This window comes from Neophocaena asiaeorientalis, unplaced genomic scaffold, assembly GCF_003031525.2.
Source record: "Neophocaena asiaeorientalis asiaeorientalis breed wild unplaced genomic scaffold, Neophocaena_asiaeorientalis_V1.1 scaffold256, whole genome shotgun sequence".
Lineage (NCBI taxonomy): Eukaryota > Metazoa > Chordata > Mammalia > Artiodactyla > Phocoenidae > Neophocaena > Neophocaena asiaeorientalis.
Genome location: NW_020185324.1, coordinates 8201345 through 8211611, shown reverse-complemented (window position 1 = coordinate 8211611; position 10267 = coordinate 8201345). Strand labels below are relative to the sequence as shown.

Genomic DNA, 10267 nt, shown 5'->3' with positions numbered 1-10267 from the left:
ATATATATATATATATATATAATAATAGGAACAAAAATTGGGGAAACCTAACTTGGAAGTTTTCATTGAAAAGAAGTGTTATGATATTTGCACTGTATTTTGAAATATAGTACGTTCCCTCTTTCCAAATGTGCTTCCCACTTCTATAAATGAAAGTGGAGGCCCTGGAAAACTAAAATAAATAGAATGATAATTTTAAAAATTCAGTTTACCCTCTGTTGATCATAAGCAAGGTATAAGGCTTTATGATAGGTACTTGGAGGGCTCCAAAACACTTAGCAAGCAAGTAGGAGAGGTAAGATAGCTATAATGCCTTATTTTGAGAAAATACATACTCTCCCCCCGCAACACACACCCCGATGTTATGTTAAGCCACCTGGACTCGCCTCTGAGACATACAGACAACTCAGGAGAACTAAAGAAACAGAGATTAATGTGGAGAGCTAATAGCTGCTGACATTTGGAAGTGCTGTGCCTGAGGCTCCAGAGAAGCTAGTATTGAAACAAACAACAGAAGAGTTGGTGTATTGATGGAAGAAATCTGTTAGCCACTTTGAAACAGTGAAGGAAAGATGCAGCATAAGCTGAGCTCTGGGAAACGATCTGTGTTCACCCAAAGGTAACCTCACATGTCTGATAAGAAATCTTGGTCTCTTTGAGAGAGGCCGCATCCACACTGCGAACTTCCAAAGCATCCCGAATCTCTGACTTGGTTACCAGTATGTTAAAACCCAAGAGCATAATTTTTCTGACAGAGTGGCAGTGGACAGTCATTTGAGATAACAACTGCTCCTGTGGTATCCCAGAAATGCTGGTTTAAAAATCATCTCTAAGCAGGAAGGAAAGTATGCAGAAAGTGACACTAGCCATGTCACAAAGGGACCCTGATTAGTTACCATGATCATGTTGCAGATAATCACAGAAAATACTCTGGAGTTTAAACACTGTTGTGATTTCTCTCATGATGGACTTGAATTTTTTTATCTCTGTAATGAAGAAGTAGTGGCAAAGTCAAAGTAAGTCTAAGCCTTCTGCCAAACAGATCCTGTGACAAAGGAAGAGTTTCTCAAAGAAGTCTGGTGGTAGACAAAAAAAGAGGATGGGACTGGAAAAAGAGAAGATTCGTTTTCCTCCAATAGCTTTGTCTTAAGTAATAAACGTGACAGGACTAAAAAGCCATTATGAATAAAATAAATTCTAACAATCAATAATAAAAAAGAGTTATGAGAATAGACTAGTGCAACAAGCAGAGACAAGACCTTGGAAGGTCAAGGAGAAGGATGGAGTCTACCACATTCCTAAAAGAGGGAATGTCTGGTTCAACAGACATAGGAGAAAAGACCAACTCTAGCCATCAGTCACTTCATACAGAACATGTAATCTCAACTTTAAGAGTGCACACTCTGGAGTGATAGACTGCCTGGGTAAAACTCTGGTTTGTTCGCTTATTGTCTGTGTGCCTCTGGGCAAGTTATTTCCTATCTGTTAGCCTCTGTTTCTTCACCTGTAAAATGGGGTGACACTACTCATAGCAATAAGAATTTGATGAAGATTAAATGAAATGATACACATAAAGCACTTAGGACAGGGTTTTCTATATAGAAGTATGCAAGAATGTTAAATTATTCATATATTAATTATTGAGTGAGTTTTCAAAGATACATTTGTATTTCTAACTCTAGGGAGAAAAATTCAACATGAACTTGGATATTATCTATATGACATGAGCCATCCATCCTATGAATAACTAAATGTTTATAAATATCCAAATATTTAATTGAATAGATTTTTTAAATTTAGATATTTTCCATCATGGAAATGCCATCAGCTATTTTACAGTGACAGAGAACATGTTAAAGCTATGGGTTAGAATCTTTTATAATAATAAATCTGTTCTCAGAAAGACCTGAGAAACCACTGAACTCTTAAAATGATGCTGTTGAGGATACATAGAAATTAATGCTGTGGTTCTTAAGGCCTTCAAGATAAAGACTGAATTTAGCATTACATTCACGGCCATCTATCATCAAGGCTGATCTCGCCCTTCATGCCTCACTGCTCACTCTCTCAGCCACCTCCCACTAGGTATACATTCCAAGTACTTTCATCTCTGGCTCTCGGCAAATGATGTTTATCCACTCTAGAATTTCACCTATTTCCCTTTTCTACCTGATGATGTGCAACCCTGATTCATAATCTAACTTAAATAGTACTCCCTATGTGTATTGCAAATGCTGCAGACTGGCCTCAGATGATTTTGTTAATATACATGGTAATTTTTTTTTTAACTTCGAACTTGAATGCCTTTAAGCTGCCATGCACTATCCAGTTTTCCAAGCCCTCCCCACTCATATATATATATATTTATTTTACACACAACTCAGCTCATCCGTTTATAGGAATTGCTTCATCTTGTAGACGTTTGAGTCGAAACCCTGGAGAAAATTTTTAAGCTCATTCCCCATTCCTCTTCCCACAGGAAGAACTGAACCTTCTATCCTCTCAGCTCTCATCAGATAGTTTTACACTTAGCCTATTCGGCTGTCTGTGTGCAGATCACGTATGCCTTGCAGTCGTAGAGGGCGTGGGCTATAGATTATGCACAATTGTATCTCAGCTCTTACATTGTAGTAGGTGCTCAATAGTTGCTTGCTGAAGTTAAATTCCATATGGCGTTTCAGGAATCTTTTTACAGAAACAGTATGATAATTTCAAGGCTGGACTGGTTTTGAGTTTTTTAATAGGAGACTATATTTTTGTCTCCTTAATGTTGGAGTAATTTTTTTTTTACAACTTAATTATTTTAAATTGCCTTTATCTTTCTAATACCTGTTTCTGAATCCCTTTTTCTACTACTGTACATTTTATGTCCTTTCCCACATGCCCTTCATTCCATGATTAAATATAGACATAGCTCTCTGCTTTTGTGTCAGAACAATAGTTAAGGATATTGAACCCGTAATCGACATCAAGTAATCTTTCCTCTAACTGGAGAGGCCCTCCTCTAAGTGTTTTATGTGTGTTATTGCATTTTCCCCCAAGCATCTACAGAGGTAGGAACCTTATTCTCCCATTGCACACATACAAAAAAAACACAGGCCAAGAAAAGTCAACTTAATTGTCTGAACTCTTGCCATTAGCGGTGCCAAAGCCATTATGTGCCCCAGGCTGCCTGGCCGTATGGATCAAGTAAATTCTCCAGTTCATACATCACGTGATGGTCCTCAGCTTCTCCTCTGGCCAGCCACGTGGAGGGCCTTTCACTTTTAGACTTACCCTGATGACTTGGTCAGCAGAGCCACTCCTTCCTTTCGGACTCCACCTCACAGTGCATATTCTAGCCTTTATTTCACTCTTTCTATATCAAAGATGATTGCCAGCAAGTGAGTCTCTGCTACCACTCAGTCATTTTAACATAATCACAACAGCTACCAATTACTGAGCCATTACTGTTTTCCAAGCAACACTAAGCACTTAAGTGTTCACTCATTTAATCCACAAATCAATATATTTTACTCGTAAAGCACATTGAAGCACAGGGAGGTCATAGGTGATTTGCTCAAGGTCAAGCAGCTCATAAATTGAGGACTTATTTCAAAGTCCGTGACCTGCTTACCCACCATCATATCCAGTTCAGACTCTTTTTGTTGCAGAAAGTACCTCAGTTCCTTACGCATAACCTCTTACAACATATGTGTTGACCACATGGTTGTCAGGCGGATATTTGCCATTATCTCTTTACAAATATCTACTCAATGCCAGAGACATGCAATATTTTTTCTCCTTATTTATAAAATTTGGTCTTGAAAGAGACTAAGGGAGAGAAGTTTCAGGCTATTTTCACAGACGTTATACTTTACACTTCCCCATATTATTTCAATCTTTCTCTTAGAAAATAAAGACACTTTGTTTCTTTTTTTTTTTCCTTTTTGAGCCTTATTCTTTGTGTGTGTGTCTTCTTTTGTTTGTTTGTTTGTTTTTAGAAGTGGTGGTTTATATTCTGCTAGTACCAAAGGGATACAGCAAGCAATTTGCTAAGTAGTTGCTTCTTGTTAGGAGTGAATAAACTGGGCTGAAGCTATAATTTCATTGACTCATGATACTAACTGCGAGTCACATTAACCCCTTTTAGGACCAGGGGAATATACCTTCTTCATAGGTGAAATGTATCCATTTATGAATAAATGTGAAAGAAGGATAGATCAAGACCCTCTACCCCTGCATCTGTCTGTTTTTTGTTTTTTTTGTTGTTTTTTTTGTGGTACACGGGCCTCTCACTGTTGCGGCCTCTCCCATTGTGGAGCACAGGCTCCAGACACACAGGCTCAGCGGCTATGGCTCATGGGCCCAGCCGTTCCGCGGCATGTGGGATCTTCCCGGACCAGGGCACAAACCCGTGTCCCCTGCATCGGCAGGCGGACTCCCAACCACTGCGCCACCGGGGAAGCCCTGCATCTGTCTTTTAAATGAAACAATCCCAAGGGGAGTGAAATAGATCTTCTGAGGGTAATTTAAATATTTTACATCATAGAATCAAACCAGTCTTCAAAACTGAAAGGAACAGGAACTGTGGGCCAGAAGTAGATAATGTCCTAGAAGCATCAATGGGCCACTCAGGGTGACCCAGTAAAAATCAAATGACAATTTGGGGTTGGAAAGATTCCCAAGATCTAATCTTCATAATATTTTTTGACTTTATAGGTGAAAGCAGAACCAAGAAACTACTTAGATCATATTCATAGCATAACCACTTACTCCTAATTCCAGCCCAATATGGACAAAAATGGCCTTTTCAAGGTCAAGCGATTTTGGAAAGCATTGCACATGAGCATAAAAATAAAAGACCTGTGATCCAAGGGAGCTAAGAGTGCTGTGGAAAATTGTTTAATGCATTTTTAACCATTCATTCTAAATTCCATCCTTTATTCTTCCCAATGTTCCATTCAAATATCTCTTTAGATCAAAGACCATAAGTATTGCCAAAGCATGTGATAGTTTTGAGATGCTGACAAGTGTGAACCATAGACCCATATTTTCCTTAAACCTGGGATTCGTTTTCATGTCTAAGTAATAAGAGAAGCTGGCCTTCCACAGATGAAAGACTGGATTATTTAAAGTACCAAGATCTCTGGATAAGAAAATGGATGGAATATAAAAATTATGTCCTTATTTATGGAAATATTTTAAGGAGAGGAGAGGAGAAATGATTATACCTTGTGGAAACTATTATGCCCAGTCCTGTTCTTACATATCAATAACTCTGCATAAAAAAGCAAATTTTTAGTTTATGAAACAACATGGTGATACAAAACAGGAGGCCAGATCTTCAACATTCTGATGGCAGAATCCTATAAGAGAAAAATGCCTTACCTCCACTAAAATGGGTTAAAAATATTTGACTCAAAAAAAAACATTAGGGGCTTCTCTGGTGGCGCAGTGGTTCAGAGTCTGCCTGCCAATGCAGGGGACGCAGGTTCGTGCCCCGGTCCAGGAGGATCCCACATGCCGCAGAGCGGCTGGGCCCGTGAGCCATGGCTGCTGAGCCTGCGCGTCCGGAGCCTGTGCTCCGCAATGGGAGAGGCCACAACAGTGAGAGGCCCACGTACCACAAAAAAAAAAAAAGAAAACATTAAAAGAAATTACACAGTGGCCCCCATAGATGTAAAATTTAAAACACACACTGAAGGAGTTTGGGGGGCTGTCTGGTGAAATGGAAAATTTGTTTGGAAAAAAGCATTATAAAGGCAGTAGAGGAGAGGTGAGACCAGTATTATGAGAAACTAACTTCAAAGTCATATATTAGATCTATACTATGAGAAATCCTTCCAGGGCAACTCAGAAACTATCACCTTACCATTCTCATTCCATCCCCAAGAAGAACAACCAAATCACTTTTGTGTAGGAATGTGACAATTTAAGAGCATCTTCCCACCATTTATTGGATCTAATCCTTATAAGCAGAATGGTAGGTTGCATTATTACCATCCTCACTATACAGATAAGGAAATTGAGACTGAAAAGTCTCAATTTGCTATAGTGACTTGCTGTAGACCACATTTTTAACTAATTTTATGATTCAAGGGGTGAGAACCCATGTTTTATGATTCAAGGTCTTCTCCTCTTACCTTAACTGCCATTCTCTATTTTGCTCAGTTTATGTTATACACATGAGAGCAGACCTGTCCTCAGCCAATAACAGAGCTGGCTTTTAGCAGACCTGAAAGCCCCTTTGGGGGCAGCAGTGCATGGTGGTGGTGAAGGCTGTTAAAACTGGGCACTTGAAATCAGCTTTCTAGAGTTCAAATCTCAGCTGCGCCATTTACTACATCTCTGACCTTGGGCAAGTTAATTAACCTTCCTAAGCCTTGACCTCTGTTCAGTAAAGTGCGGATAATAGTAGTATGTCCTTTGTAGTATTGTTTATAGAGATTAAATAAGATATGTCTACATGATAATTAGCCAGCTATCAGCCACATGGAAGTCAATAAATGTTTATATTTTTTGATGTTTTTATTATCATTAAAACACATTATGTGTTACCTCACATAAAATAGGTGGTTGTTTAAATTGGCTTTATTATTGGGAAACAACAAAGAATGCTATCAAACAACAAAGAAGAAATGTGAGCTTGACTTCTATGTAATTTGTGATCTAGAAGAATAGAAAATGAATGCGTGTGTGTGCATTAACCTAGAAAGTGAGTAGCAACTAGAATATTTAACACTTTAAAAATGCATAAGTACCGTAATAGTTATTTCATTGAACTGAAAAAAAAAATTCTTATTAGAACGGATTGTGACTGTAAGACCAGTTTTCTCAACCTCAGCACTGTTGACATTTGAGTCATGAAACTTTTGTTTTGAGGGACTGCCCTGTGCATTGTAGGGGGTTTAGCAGAATCCCTGGCCTCTGCCCACCAGATATCAATAGCACCCTCCCAACAGCTATGACAATCAAAAATGTCTTCAGTCATTGCTGAATGTCCCCTCGGGGGCAAAGTCACCCCTAGTTGAGAACCACTGCTATATGGCAATGAAACTGATTTTTGATTGTAGCAGAATGTATGTATCCAAGTGATAGCCCACCTCAAAGCTTTAAAGCTTGAAAAACCTTCTTTGAATGGCTCTCTTATTATAAGCATTAGGAAAACTTCTCTCTGAGACTTACATTAAGAATCACTTTTTAACTCATATAGGGAACTAAGCTCATTACTTAAAAAAATCACCCAAAATATTCCCTACCTTGATCATCTACCATACAAACCAAAGACTTGGCTCTAGATGTCTCTTGGTACTTAAAAAATAAACAATTCCAAAAAATAAATAAATAAATAAAAATAAACAATTCCAGCATCAGTAATTATCAGAGAAATGCAAATCAAAACTACAGTGTGCTACCACCTCACATGGGTCAGAATGGCCATCATCAAAACGTCTGCAAACAATAAATGCTGGAGAGGGTGTGGAGAAAAGGGAACCCTCCTGCACTGTTGGTGGGAATGTAAATTGATAAAGCCACTATGGAAAACAGTATGGAGATTCCTTAAAAAACTAAAAACAGAACTACCATATGACCCAACAATCCCACTCCTGGGCACATACCTGGAGAAAACCATAATCTGAAAAAATACATGCACTCCAATGTTTACTGCAGCACTATTTACTATAGCCAAGACATGCAAGCAGCCTAAATGTCCATTGACAGACGAACGGATAAAGAAGATGTGTAATATACAATGGAATATTACTCAGCTATAAAAAAGAATGAAATAATGCCATTTGCAGCAACATGGATGAACCTAGAGATTATCATAGTAAGTGAAGTAAGTCAGGCAAGAGAAAGACAAGTATATGATATCACTCATATGTGGAATCTAATTTTTAAAAAATGATACAAATGAACTTATTTATAAAACAGAAACAAATTTACAGATATCGAAAACAAACTTATGGTTACCAAAGGGGAAACGTGGGGGAGGGATAAATTAGGAGTTTGGGATTAATGTGTACACACTACTATATATAAGATAAATAACCAACAAGGAGCTGCTGTGTAGCACAGGGAACTCTACTTAACATTCTCTGATAACCTATATGAGAAAAGAATCTGAAAAAGAATGAATAGATGTATATGGATAACTGAATCACTTTGCTGTACACCTGAAACTAACACAACATTGTAAATAAACTATACTCCAATTAAAAAAAAAAAATCCACCTCCAAGGACAAAAATTCGCCACCATTAGGAAATTCAAAAGAACAGGCGATAGGCTTTTAACTCTGCTGCCAAAAAGGAGGTCCAAAAGTACTTTTGCACCATGGCAGCACTGCTGCAGTAAATCTTCAGCCTCCAAAGGTGGCTACTTTTAAAAGCCATGCTCTTTGGGCTTGATCAATGCTGACCGTTTTTGCCAGGATATCAGTCACATTGCTTCGTGTCCATACTTGGTATGAACATCCTGCATTCTGGCAGTTCAAAACAATAAGCTCTCGGAATGCCCCTAAGTGTCAGATGACTCAGTGGCTGGCCCCTTTTTCAAAATCTACTGGAGGCCAAAATAAAAGATTAGATGGATAGAAGAAAAGTGAGTCATAATGTCTGACCCCCTGCCCAAGCTTGCAGGTCCTGAAATCCCTTGCTCTTTGATTTTGGGGGATAGATATTCCTGGGATAGCACACTGTGGGTTTTTTTTGTTTTTTTTTGTTTTTTTTTTTTGCGGTACGCGGGCCTCTCACTGTTGTGGCCTCTCCCGTTGCGGAGCTCAGGCTCCGGACACGCAGGCTCAGCGGCCATGGCTCACGGGCGCAGCCGCTCCACGGCATGTGGGATCTTCCCGGACCAGGGAACGAACCCGTGTCCCCTGCATCGGCAGGCGGACTCTCAACCACTGCGCCACCAGGGAAGCCCAGCACACTGTGTTTTTAAATCACAGGTTTTATTGAAGATAAGTTTTTTTTGAAGTAAACACTTTTCACTTATATTTTTCTATACCTTTTTCCAAGGGGCCTGAGCAGCCTCTCTCTTCCCATCTCACCTCCCTCTATACTTCTACCACTTTCCCCCCTCCAAAAAAAAATCCTTCTCTATCTTTCATTCCATTGAGAGAGGGTCAGCAGTTGAGACTTTCACTGGCCAAAGTGGAGCTTGTAGTGTCTATGGTATATATCTAAGCAGGTAAAAAAGATGACCTAGATGAAATGGGCCATGATTAACTGCGGCTCTTTCATTTTAATGATAAAGGCCAAAGAGTTACTTGTTCGAATTCTTTTTGGTATTTGAAAGGCAAGGATTATGAGAATTACGATTATTACAAGAAAGTATTTTCTCTATTCTTTTTTTTCAGTTTGGGTTGGTTTTGAGCATTGCATCCTTTTTTTTTTTTTTTTAAATTGGAATCATATTTCTGTTTCTGATACATCTGTGTGTCATAGGAGCCAGCATCCTTTCTGAAATGGAGGGTATATCTATCACTTAACCATCACTGCTTACAAGTATCAGCCCAAACTTAGAGGCTTAAAACTACCACAGCCTGTTATTTCTTACTATTCTGTGGGTCCACTTGGGGCTGGGCAGGGGTTGTCTGCTGTTATCTCCTGAGCTCTCCTTTGCAGTCAGCTAGAAGCGCTGAGAAAATGGGGCCTCTCTGGCCCCACAGCCGTTCATCCTGGTCTGCTGGTCTCAGGATTCTGGGAATCAAAGGAGAAGCTTCTGAGGCCTTTTGAGGCCAAGGCTTGGAAGTCACATATCATCCCTTCCACCACATTCTTTTGCCCAGAGCAAGGCAGGGGCCAGCTAGGAGTGGCCCTTGTTTCTTGATGAAGCAAGACTCTACTTCTTGATGAGAGAAGTAGCAAATAATGTGTGACCTCATTTATTCCACCACTGAGTTCCATGTTGCTGAACATTATTTACTTGACTGATGGAACTCTTCTCCCTCCTCTTACCTCTCATCAGCTTGGCTAAGTCCACTGTGGATTTCCCTCCTGAGGCTGGATGAGATGAGCAAAGCGCCCCCCAAGTATATCCCAAAATACAGTTGTTGTGGTTTTTTTTTTAAATATATGAAATTGTATTTTTTTTAGCTTGTGTGGTGGGAGAAACTCATACTCTTTACTCCCATTCCATCCTGTCTCAGAAATATTTCCTTTACATCTTCCTGTAATTTAGGATTTATTAGGGTTTTAATAGGCTTCTTCTTAAACTCAAAAACTAAGGGAGCATGATTTACTCACAGTGAATCATAGACCTGGAAAGGACATTTCAAG

General features: G+C 39.3%; 1 protein-coding gene across 8 annotated transcripts in view; it reads left to right on the top strand.

Annotated features, from left to right (window-relative positions):
• Positions 1-10267, top strand: part of PTPRD (protein tyrosine phosphatase receptor type D) — a 1004024-nt gene that overhangs the window by 958945 nt on the left and 34812 nt on the right. The window lies entirely within an intron of this gene.